At 42.9% G+C, this 12178-nt stretch overlaps 1 protein-coding gene across 4 annotated transcripts in view; it reads right to left on the bottom strand.

The window, feature by feature from the left end:
- NINL (ninein like) overlaps positions 1 to 9744 on the bottom strand; it is a 205085-nt gene extending 195341 nt beyond the window's left edge. For 2 of the 4 annotated variants that reach the window (XM_036244008.1, XM_036244006.1), the window contains exon 1: positions 9576 to 9742. The gene's annotated coding sequence lies outside the window, so the exon portion shown is untranslated. Of the gene's footprint in view, positions 1 to 9575 lie in introns of all 4 variants that reach the window. The other 2 variants (XM_036244011.1, XM_036244009.1) reach the window with 2 other exon arrangements.
- Between the last annotated feature and the right edge of the window lie 2434 nt (positions 9745 to 12178).

The raw sequence follows: 12178 nt of genomic DNA on the forward strand, positions 1-12178 counted from the left end.
ATGTATTCCCTTAGCTTTTTTTTGTCTGGGAAGCTCTTTATTTGATCTTCTATTTTGAATGATAGCCTTGCTGGGTAGAGTAGTCTTGGATTCAGATTCTTGTTTTTCATGACTTTGATTACTTCATGCCATTCTCTTCTGGCCTGTAGTGTTTCTTGTGAGAAGTCTGCTGAAAGCCTTATGGGGTTCCCTTTGTAGGTAACCTGTTGCTTATCTCTTGCTGCTTTTAGGATTCTCTCTTTGTCTTTAATTTGTGGCATTTTAATTACTATGTGTCTTGGTGTGGGCCTGTTTGGGTTCTTCTTACTTGGGACTCTCTGTGCTTCTTGAACTTGAATGCCTTCTTCCTTCACCAAATTAGGGAAGTTTTCTCTCACTATTTTTTTGAATATATTCTCTATCCCTTGCTCCTTTTCTTCTTCTTCGGGGACTCCTATGATGCGAATATTATTACGTTTCCAGTTGTCCCATAGTTCTCTTAAGCTGTCTTCCTGTTTTTTAATAGTTTTTTCCTATTGTTTTTCTGATTGGTTGATTTTTTCTACCCTGTCTTCTAATTCACTGATCCGGTCCTCAGCTTCCCCTACTCTGCTTTTTAAACCTTCCAATGTATTTTTCATTTCGGATATGTCATTTTTTTATCTCTTCTTGTTGGTTTTTAATTTCCATTTGGCTTATTTTCAGTGTTTCTATGTCCTTACTCATGCTGTTCAGCTTCCTCAAGATCATGGCTCTGAATTCTAGCTGTGTTAACATGCCTAATTGCTCCACATTGATCTCATCTTCGGTGGAGGTGTCTTGCTCTTTCATTTGGCTTCTGTTTCTGTGTTTCACCATTTTAGCTATCACTGTGGGCTTTGGAGCCTGTCAAGTTCTCCCTGTGGGTGTTGGTGTTCTCCTGTTTGTGGCTCCCTCTCCTATGTTTAGATGAGCGAGGGAGGACCCGCGTTGAACACCACTGTCAAGTCTTACTTTCCTGGTTAAAGTTGCCAGCCCAGGAAACGTACTGTTATCCTCTAGCTTTTTGCCTGGAGGCTAGCAGTCTAGGTTAATTGATGAGTTTTGGGTTGTCAGTTGATTGAAAAACTCCCTCTGGTGCTCAGCCAAGGGGCTTTCACGAGGGTGGGGCAGATGCTGGTCGTTAGTGAGCCTCAATTAGCACTTCAATGGCCCACAGGGTGGGGTTGGATCTCCGAGGGAGGGGCTGCTGCCTCTCCTCAGAGCTCTGGGAAGGAGCAATGTGGCCACCGTCCTGAGTGGCTGCACTCAGCCAAAGCTCTGAGCGCCCTCCAAACCCCGAGTGTCCCGACACAGTTCCAGTCCAGTCCGCCCTCCCTCCGCCGGAGCCCAAGGTGAGTGGCTGTGGCTGTTTCAGCCTTTGTCCCGGCTCTGCGCTGTGGGGCCGCCTGGGAGTGTAACCCGCGGGCGCCGCTTATAGCTAAGGCCGCTGCCGAGCTGCCGACCGTGGGCTCCCAGCCCCGTCTCGCGCCTTCGCAAGCCTACCGGGATGGAGTCAGTGTCCCTCGTTGTCTGGTCCTCCAAGCTGCTTTTCTGTTGGTTTTTCCCGTCGATTTGTCTGTGTTATAGTTGTAATTCCAGTTTGGTTCTGGGAGACGGTCTGTGTAGCTCCGTTCACTCCGCCGCCATTTTTCGGTTCCGCACCTGTAGATTTTTTAACTTCCTCTTCTGCTCTGTACCAAATGATGGGAAGCTGCCTAAGTCCAACAACTCACTGTCTAAAATCGGGGGAATCTAGGAAATGAATATCACTGGCTTTCATCAAGACTGGAAACAGCCCAAGTGTCCATCAATAGACGAGTGGATAAAAAAGCTGAGGTACATGTACCCTCCGAGACCGCATGGAGAGACCTCGGTCTTCATTTTTAAATCTACTTTATCAGATATGAGTATTGCTCCCACAGCTCTTTTTTGCTTTCCATTTGCTTGAAAGATTCTTTTCCATCCCTTCACTTTCAACCTATGTGAGTCTTTTGTTGTGAGGAGGGTTTCTTGTAAACATATATGTGAGTCATACATTCTTATCTAGTCAGCTACTCTGTGTCTTTTTATGGGAGCATTCAAACCATTCACATTTAAGGTGATAATTGATATGTACTTATTTATTACCATGTTTGTTTAGTGTGGTTCTATTTTTCTTCCCATTCCTCCTGCTCATTACAGCAGTCCTTTTAACATTTCTTTCAGTGCTGGTTTGGTGTTAATGTATTCCCTTAGCCTTTTTTTTTTTTTTTTTTTTTTCTTGAAATCTCTTTATTTAACCTTCTATTTTGAATGATAGCCTTGCTGGTTAGTGGAGTCTTCGATTAAGATCCTTGTTTTTCATGACCTTGATTACTTCATGCCACTCCCTTCTGGCCTGTAGTGTTTCTGTTGAGAAGTCATCTGAGAGCCCTATGGGGTTTCCTTTTTAGGTAATGTGTTGCTTATCTCTTGCTGCCTTTAGGATTCTGTCTTTGTCTTTAATTTTTGGCATTTTAATTACTATGTGACTTGGTGTTGGCCTGTTTGGGTTCTTCTTACTTTGGGTTCTCTGTGCTTCTTAAACTTGAATGCCTTCTTCCTTCATCAAGTTAGTAAAATTTTCTGTCACTATTTCTTCACATATATTCTCTAAACCTTGCCCATTTTCTTCCTCTTCAGGGACTCCTATGATGCGAATGTTATTACATTTCCATTTTTCCCTTAGTTCTCTTAAGCTATATTTCTGTTTTTTTAATTATTTTTTCCTTTTGGCTTTCTGATTGGTTGATTTTTTTCTAGTGTCTTTTAATGCACTGACCCAGTCCTCAGCTTCTTCTACTCTACTGGTTAGTCCTTCCAGTGTGTTCTTAATTTCTGCTATTTCATTCTTCATTTCCACTTGGTTGGTTTTCAATGTTTCTATATCTTTATTCATGTTGCTGATGTCTTTACTCATGCTGTTGAACTTTCTCAAGATCATAGGTCTGAACTTTACCTCTGATAATTTGCTAGCTGCATTTCATTAATCTCATCTTTGATAGAGTTCTTTTGTTCTTTCATTTGGGATCTCTTTCTGTGTTTCACCATTTTGGTTATCTCAGTGGGTTTTGAAGCCTGCCAAATTTTTCTGTTCATGTTGGTGTCCTGCTGTTTGTGGCTCCCACTACTGGGTTTGGATGAACCTGGGTGAGCCCATATTAAACACCACTGTCAAGTCTTACTTTCCTGGGTAGATTTGCAAGCCCAGAAAAGGTTCAGTTATCCTCTACCTTTTTCCTAGTGGTCAGTAGTCTCAGTTACTCAGTGCCTTAGAATTTAGCCCTGGTGTTCTGCCTAAGAGGATTTCCAGAGGGTGAGATAGATGCTGGTTGTTAATGAGCCTCAATTTTCATTTCCTTGCCTCACGTGAAAAAGGCTGAATCTCTGAGGCAGTGGGGGCTGCTGCTTTTCCCCACATCTCGGGGAAGGAGCACACTGGCCAATGTCCTTGGTGGTCGCAACTCAGCAAAAACTCTGGGTGCCCTACCAATCCAAGGCGTCCCCACAGAGTTCCAGCCCAGTCTGCCTTCCCTCTGCCATAGCCCCTAGGTGAGTGGCTGTTGCTATGTTAGCGCTGTGTCTCAGCTCTCTGTGCAGTGGAGCAGGGTTCATCTTTATTCCCCAACGGTGCTGCTCACATCTAAGACTGCTGCTGTCCTTGGGCTCTGAGCCCACCACTCTCTCATGCCTCTGGAGATCCTACCAGTGTCCCTTATTATATGGTCCTGTCCTGCAGCTTTTCTGTTGCTTTTTCCAAGGAATTGTCTTTATTTAATTTGTAATTTCCATTTGGTCCTGGGAGATCATTTGTTTAGCTTTTATTCACTCAGCCTCCAATTTTTACATCCTCTAAGCCTATCTTATGCACAGCTGGATCGCAGAGGCCTTTCTGTTGCCCCCACACCCTGTAGGTCCTGCAGGTAACTGGATCACACAGTCCCTTTGGGGACCCAGCTCTATGCCTGTGTTATGAGCTTCTGGTCACACAGGCCTCTCGGGTGCTTCAGCATCCCGCAGGTCCCACAGGAAATTGGATGGCACCATCCCTGCTGGGTTGCATGGGACTCTCTAGTGCTTCAGCCCCCTGCAGGTCCCCTGAGTAACTGAATGGCACAGTCCCTGCTGAGTCACACGGACCTCTCTGGTGCTTCAGCCCCCCACAAACCCAGTGGGTAACTAGATCACGCAGTCCCTGCTTGGTCGCACAGTCCTCTCTGGTGCTTTAGCACCCTGCATGTCCTGAGGGTAAATGGATGGCACAGTCCCTGCTGGATTGCACAGTCCTCTCTGGTGCTGCACATCACAGGTCCCCCAGGTACCTGGATGGCACAATCCCTGCTGGGTCACATTAGCCTATCTGGTGCTTCAGCACCCCGCAGGTTGCAAGGGTAACTGAATCGCACAGTCCCTGCTGGGTCTCACTGGCCTTTCTGATGACACCCACCAGGGCAGCAGGATCGCACCAGTCTCTCTCAGGCTCCAGCTTCCCTCTGCACTTTTGAACTACTGGACTGCAAAGGCCTCTGTGGAACCCCAGGTCCCGCTGCTGGGGAGTGCTGATGCCCTGTGGGGCTCAACTCCTGCTCAGCTTTTGATGTAGATTTTGGGAATAGGTCTCAGCTGCTGGTTTGTGCTTCTGTTGCCTGGGGCTGGATGTCTGCTCTTGACTGCATTATTTTACACCAATGATGAACTAACAGAGAATCTAAGAAAACAATCCCATTTACCATTGCAGCAAAAAAAATTAAGATACCTAAGAATAAGCTTAACCAAAGAAGTAAAGAACCTCTTCACAGAAAACTATAGGTCATTGAAAAAAAAAAAAAAAAATAGAGGAAGACATAAATAAGTGGAAGTACATACTTTGTTCATGGATTAGACAAATTAACATCATTAAAATGTCCATACTACCCAAAACAATCTATAGATTCAATGCAATCCCCTATCAAAATACCAATGACATATGTCACAGAACTAGAACACAAAAGTTTATATGGAATCAAAGAAGATCCCGTATAGCCACAGTAATCTTGAAAAAGAAGAAAGTAAGAGGGATCACATTACTAGATAATCGGGTTATACTACAAAGCTACTGTAATCAAAACAACCTGGTACTGGCACAAGAACAGGCAGATAGATCAATAGAACAGAACAGAGAACCCAGAAATAGACCCAAGGCAATATGTTCAATTAATATTTGACAAAGGTGGCAAGAGCATACACTGGAATAAAGACAGTCTCTTCAATAAATGGTGTTAAAAAAATTGAACAGCTACTTGCAAAAAAATGAAGCCAGGCCACCACCTTACACCATACACAAGAGTAAACTCAGAATGAATAAAAGACTTAAATGTAACTCATGAATCCGTAAATATTCTAGAAGAAAATATAGGCAACAAAATTTCAGACATCACACAACAGAATTTTCACTGATACATCACCTAAGGATACAGAAACAAAGGAGAATATGAACACATGGGACTACATCAAACTCAAAAGCTTCTGCACAGCAAAAGATATAGTCATCAAAATGGAAAGGGAACCCACCATATGGGAGACCATAATTGCCAATGATGCATCAGATAAGTGGTTAATTTCCAAAATATATAGAGTACTCATACAGCTCACCAAAAGGACAGCAAAGAACCCAATTAAAAAATGGGCAGAGGAACTAAAGAGACACCTGTCCAAACAGGACATACTAATGGCCAAGAGACATATGAAAAAATGCTCAACATCACTAATCACCAGAGAGATGCAAATTAAAACAACAATAAGTTATCACCTCACACCTGTCAGAATGGCTGCCATAAACAACTCATCAAACAACAGATGTTGGCGAGGTTGTGGAGAAAAGGGACTTTAGTACACTGGTGGTGGGAATGCAGACTGGTGCAGCTACTATGGAAGACACTACGGTGTTACCTCAAAACGTTAAAAATTGAACTGCCATTTGACCCATTCATCCCACTTCTAGGAATATACCCTAAGAAAACTGAAACACCAATCAGAAAGAATATATGCACCCCTATGTTCATAGCAGCACTATTTACAATAACTAAGATCTGGAAACAACCCAAGTATCCATCAGTAGGTGATTGGATAAAAAGGCTGTGGTACATGTACACAATGGAATACTATGCAGCTGTAGGAAAGAAAGATCTCTTATTATTGGAGATGACATGGAGGGACCTGGAGAATATTATGCTAAGTGAAACAAGCCAAGCAGAGAAAGACAAATAACACATGATCTCACTTATTTGTGGAATATAATGAACTAAACAAACTAATGAACAAAATTGACTCTGAGACACAGAGGTAGGGTACAGACTGACAAACCCCAGAAAAGGGGTATTGGGGGGGAAGAGATAAACCACAGAACTTATATGCATATATGCATAACCAATGGACATAAACAACAATGCGTGGGGGTGATGGGGAGAAGGGTGTTAATGAGGGGAAAATGAGAAACATCTGTAACAAAAACAAATTAATAAAAATATTTTAAAGAAAAAAAGAAAGAAATCAATATACCTGAGACAAATGAAAATGAAAACGCAATAACCTCAAGTCCATGGGACACAGCAAAAGCAGTTATAGAGGGAAATTCATACCAGTGCAGGTTTACCTCAAGAAAGAAGAAAAATCTCAAATAAACAATCTAATCTTATACCTATTAGGAACTAGAAGAGCAAAGCCCAAAGTGAGTAAAAGAATAATAAAGATTAAAGAAGTAATCATCTAAAAAAAAAAAAAAAAAAAAAAAGAACAACGGAAAGATTAAATGAAACCAAGAGTGGTTTTTTGAAAAGATAAAATTAAACCTTTATCAGACTCATCACAAAATAATAAAGAAAATGCCTTTCTAGGCTGGAGGGGAGAGTGCCATTCCTTCTAGTCAGAAGTGAGGCCAGGACACTGTTTTGGCTCATTTTTCTAGACCTTTCTTGAGCCAGGGGAGGAAACAGAGTCTAGCAGCCATCTGTTTATGCCAAAACCCAAACTTAAGTGTTCAAAGTAGAAAAGAATGTGATCAGAGGGACCTCTCATATGCCCCAAATCTCAAAGGTCACGTTTCATCTTCAAAGAAAAAATAAAAAAGAACCATCCACCAACTAGCATCTAAAGTCAATCACCACAAAAGGGCAGGATCTGAATATCTTTAATACTTAGGATTAGTATACTTTGCAACTCTTTTGTTACTCTATTGTCCACCACCAAGCATTCTTAAGGACTCAGAACAAAGGATGCACTAAACACTAAGGATTTACAAATGCTGTTAGCAAATGACTGTGTCAGTTCACCACATCTGAGGGATATGATTTAGGGAAAACAGTTTTCCATCAAAGTTTATATGAATTCTCAATTAAAAAAATTTTAAGCCCTAATTTTTCCTCTATAAAGTGTTCTCTTTCTGATTTGATGGTATTAAATGTTATCTGAAGTTTGAGGTCTTTGGAAGAGGTTAATAAATGATTATCCTCTAAATTTCACTGAATCTGAACTATAATTAAACACATACATACAGCTCAGCCGGTGTGGCTCAGTAGCCGAGTGTCGACCCATGCACCAAGAGGTCACCAGTTCAATTCCTGGTCAGGGCACATGCCCAGGTTGTGGGCCTGATCCCCAGTTGGGGGGCATACAGGAGGCGGACAATTTGTCTCTCACTGATGTTTCTATCTTTCCCTTACTCTCTCTCTAAAATCAATAAAGAAAAATATTTTTAAAATAATACATACATCCAACTTTGAATTGCCAATATAGACCAGTTAAATTTGTAATATTTTAAACAGCCAGATGATTTCAAACAACAGGGGCATCAGGGTGGTAGCCTGTTTCTCTAACTGCCTTAGCATTTCTCTTATACTTTTGCACAAAGCTATTAAAATTGTGAGGATGCTTGTTGGGGTCAAGCGAGGGACCTTTAAGAATAAGTTGGCTGTACGTGCAGAACTTCTTTGCCTGCTTGCAGTTTATTGCCTGAAGGTCCTTGAAGTATCGCCTTGAGGAGCATTCCTGAGATAAGGCCCCTGGTTAGTGTTAAAACAGTAAAAGCCTTTGATAATTGAGAATTGTTTTCTCTGCTTATGCACCCTTTTCCTCCCTTCCTGCCTGACTTTTCCCACAAGTATATAATCTGTTACCTATCTGCAATAAAGTTGAGACTTGATCAGACTCCTGTCTTGTCTCCATTTCTCGTGTCTCTTGTCCCTTCTCATCCTCACTCCCCCTCTAGAGTCCTCGTTGCGGGACGGGTCAGATGCTGATAGTGTTCTGTTTAATAGACCAGATTTAACTGTCATTAACTTTTTTTAACCTTCGTCTATTCAAAATCCAATGTGAAAACAGCAAAGGCCTCTAAGAAGAAAATCACCATTACTCATAATCCCTCCCTCCTATTAACAGTGTTGCTGGTGGGACCTTGATTCTCACTTGACCTCTCCAGCCATACAGCTTCATACTACGCTGCCGCCGCCACCATTAACCTCCCCCTACACACACACACACACACACACACACACACACCCCTCCCTGTTCTATAGCTTGGCCTAAGCCTTCTAGAGCAGGTAGGAACCAAGTGACTCTTCTTCACTTTCATCCTGTGTAAACACAGACTTACAGGGAGCTCCTAACAACGCAACAGAGCACGATTTATGATACTAAAACATCCAAAGAAATTAAAAAAGACTCCTACATGGAATTTGTGGTGAGGAAAGGGGCGATTCTGCCAAACAACTAGTACAATAGATAAAACAACAGACTTTTCAGCCCCACAGGGTGGCGTCTTATTTCAAATAGTTTTTCAAGTGCAAACTCAAAAGGAAACAGACACATCCTAAAAAATCGTTCTATAGTAGGATGAAATCTTATTTAAAGGAGATGATCCCGTGGAATAAATCGATTTGTCTTTGGAATGGGACCCAGGCATTTTGCAGGTGACAGGGGAAGCCTAAAGAGGTATGGTCGGGAAAGAAGGCACCTGGTCACCGGCGGCGACGCAGAGGCTGCAGTGACCCACCTACGCCACAGCTGTCCACAACCGTCTAACCTCCACGTTCCCGATGAAAGCAATGGTTTCGCCCCATTCCGGATTGCAAACCAGGAGTTGAATGTCCACTTTAGCGAAGGAGCCGGAACACTGAAAACTGCTCAAAGGGGCACCGACACGGCTGTATTGTAGACTTGGTTTTTTAAAGGCTTGTTTAAGCAGCCGGACAGCCATAGGATACGTTATCTTAAATTGACCCTACCCTTAGCCCTCTAGGGTGAGGAGAAAAGCGGGACACCACATCACACTTACTGAACATGTACCCCTATATATACCCAGAGGCGAGAGGAAGACGCGGACCCCACGCAGCGGCCAGCGCCGGAACTCTGAGGTGAGGGACCGCAGGTTTTTACCCTGGTCTCCATGCCGCCCAGAGTAGTGAGCACCGACATTTTCGTCCTACCTGCTGACTTCCTGGCTCCGCAGCCCCACCAGAGGAGTGCGCAGCTGCCAAGCCCCTACCGCATATGCACCTCCGCAGACCCGCCGCGAACTTGCTCACCTGGGCAGTGGGGGATCTACAGTCTCCAACCGCGCGGCCCCCACCCCGCGTCCACCAGCTGCTCTTTGTGTCTGAAGGTCCAGATGCTGCACTCCCCTGGGCCACCAGGCACCGTCCCCTCGGCCTCTGGGCGCTGGGGACTGTAGGCTAAACACCAAGGGGAGGACCGGAAGTGGGTCAGGCGTGGGGCGGGACCGGAAGTGCGCGGGGCGGGGCGAAGGTTGTTAGCCACTGGAGGCCTGGTATGGAGCGCGCTGAGGTGTGTGGCGCTGCCCTTGTGGACTAAGGCTCCTCCACAGGCTCTGGGGTTTTTCTGGAAGTGTAAGCTCGGGGCGTGAGCCCCTAAGGACCTGTCTGATCCCTGTAAGCCATGTGTTCTGTGTGAGATTTGGTTCTCGGTCTAGCATCCTCTTCTGGAAACACCTGAAGGAGGCTGACTAAGCAAAGGTAATACCCTGAATTCGTAGGTAAGGAAACCAGGAAACATAAAACTTCTGGTTACTATCTTCCCATCATTCATGCAATCAATAAATATTTATTAAGTATCCACTCATGCCAGGAATTGTCCTAGAGGCTGAGAATACAGCAGTCACGACTGGGGTGGGGGGGTGGGGGCAAAAATATCTCTGCCTCTTTGGAATATACAGCTGGAAAACAATTAAAAATTTAAATAAAATGTACAAAAATGTTCAACCGTTATAAATGCTAAGGTGGAGCAACTTAAGAGAAGGAGATAAAGAGTACAGGAGCTTGGCCAGGCAAGGTCAGTGGGAAAGTGACATTTTAAGTGAAAGCCAAAAGGAAGTGAGGGAAGGAGACAGGCAGACATCTGTGGGAGCAGCTTGCTGAGGCCCTGAGGCTAAAGGATGCCCAGTAAGTTTCAATGTGATGGGAAGAGTGAGCCTGGGGGAGTATGGTATGTGAGGTCAGAGAGAAGTACCAGATAGACTGAAAGGAATGTAGGGCCTTGCTGCCTTTTGTAAAGGCATGGTTTCTACTCTGAGTGTTTAGCAAAGGGAACTTGTGGTCTGATGTAACAAAAATCACTCAGGCACCTGTGTGGGTATGAGTATTGTCTAGCCAGAGAAAGAAGGTATCTACTAATAAGGACCCCTGGTGGCCAACTTGGCTCAAATTTAAAAGCAGTCTAAGCTGTCCAGCCAAAGGGGGACTGGGGGGGCTTGTCCCAGGGCAACCTTGCCCCAGGGTTGTGGCACAACAGTGCTGTTCTATAGCCATGCTGCTTTATAATTGAGCTGTAACACTATTGAGCTGTTCCATAGCTGTGCTGTATCACAATCGAGCTGTTTGCACTGAAAATAATTTCCTTCTTTACCACTCCAAATTGGAGGTTCCTATCAGCGTTGAGTTCACACCAACAACTGTCTGTTGACAGTAAGAAGAAAAAAGGCAGAGGCAGAAGTAAGGAGACCATTAAAAAGTAATGGCATGCCTAAAGGACAATGACATTTTTCACAGAAACAGAACAAAAATTTCTAAAATTTGTAAGGAACCACAAAGGACCCCAAATAGCCAAAGAAATTCTGAGACAAAATAAAAAAAATAAAAAAGCCAGAGGTAATACACTCCTCAATTCAAACTATACTCCAAAGTAATCAAAACAGTATGGTATTGGCAGAGAAACAGACACACAGACCAATGGAACAGAATTGAGAACCCAGAACTAAACTGACAGACATATGGGAAACTCATTTATGACAAAGGATCCAAGAACACACAATGCAGAAAGAAAAGTCTCTCCATAAATGGTGTTGGGTCCTGGCCGGTTTGGCTCAGCGGTTAGAGCATTGTCCTGCGGTCCAGAGAAATGCAAATCAAAAGCACAATGATATATTACCTCACACCTGTTAGATTGGTCATTATCAAAAAGACAAGAAATAATAAGTGAGAATATGGAGAAAGGGAGACCTCCATACACTGCTTGTGGGAATGTAAACTGGTGCAGCTACTATGGAAAACACTATGGAGTTTTCTTTAAAAATTAAGAATAGGACTACATATGATCCAGCAATTTTTTTTCTGGGTATTTATTTAAAGTACACAAAAACAACTAATTTGAAAAGATATGTGTTTCCCTATGTTCATTGCTGCATTATTTATAATAGCCATGATATAAAAACAACCTAAGTATTCACTGATGTATAAATGAATAAAGATGATGTGGTACATATATACAATGGAATATTACTTAGCTATAAAAAGATGCAATATTGCTATTTGTGACAACATGGATGAATATTGAGGGTATTTTGCTAAATAAAATAAGTCAGAAAAGGACAAAAACCATATGATTTCACTCGTGCGGAAAAAAACAAAAGTAACAAATAAACTAAGAAAACAAATTTTAAAAACCTCATAGATATAGATAACAGTATGGTGGTTACCAGAGGGGAAGGGGATGGCAGGACACATGTGAAATGGGTAAAGGAAGTCAAACAGGTGGAAATGAGACTTTTGGTGGTGAGCATACAATAACGCATACAAAGATCAAATTATAACATGCACATGAAATGTATGTAATGTTATTAACCAATGTTACCTCAATTAAATAAATTAATTTGTTTAAATAAAAAAAGAAGTGA

Source organism: Molossus molossus, unplaced genomic scaffold (assembly GCF_014108415.1).
Source record: "Molossus molossus isolate mMolMol1 unplaced genomic scaffold, mMolMol1.p scaffold_m16_p_6, whole genome shotgun sequence".
NCBI lineage: Eukaryota > Metazoa > Chordata > Mammalia > Chiroptera > Molossidae > Molossus > Molossus molossus.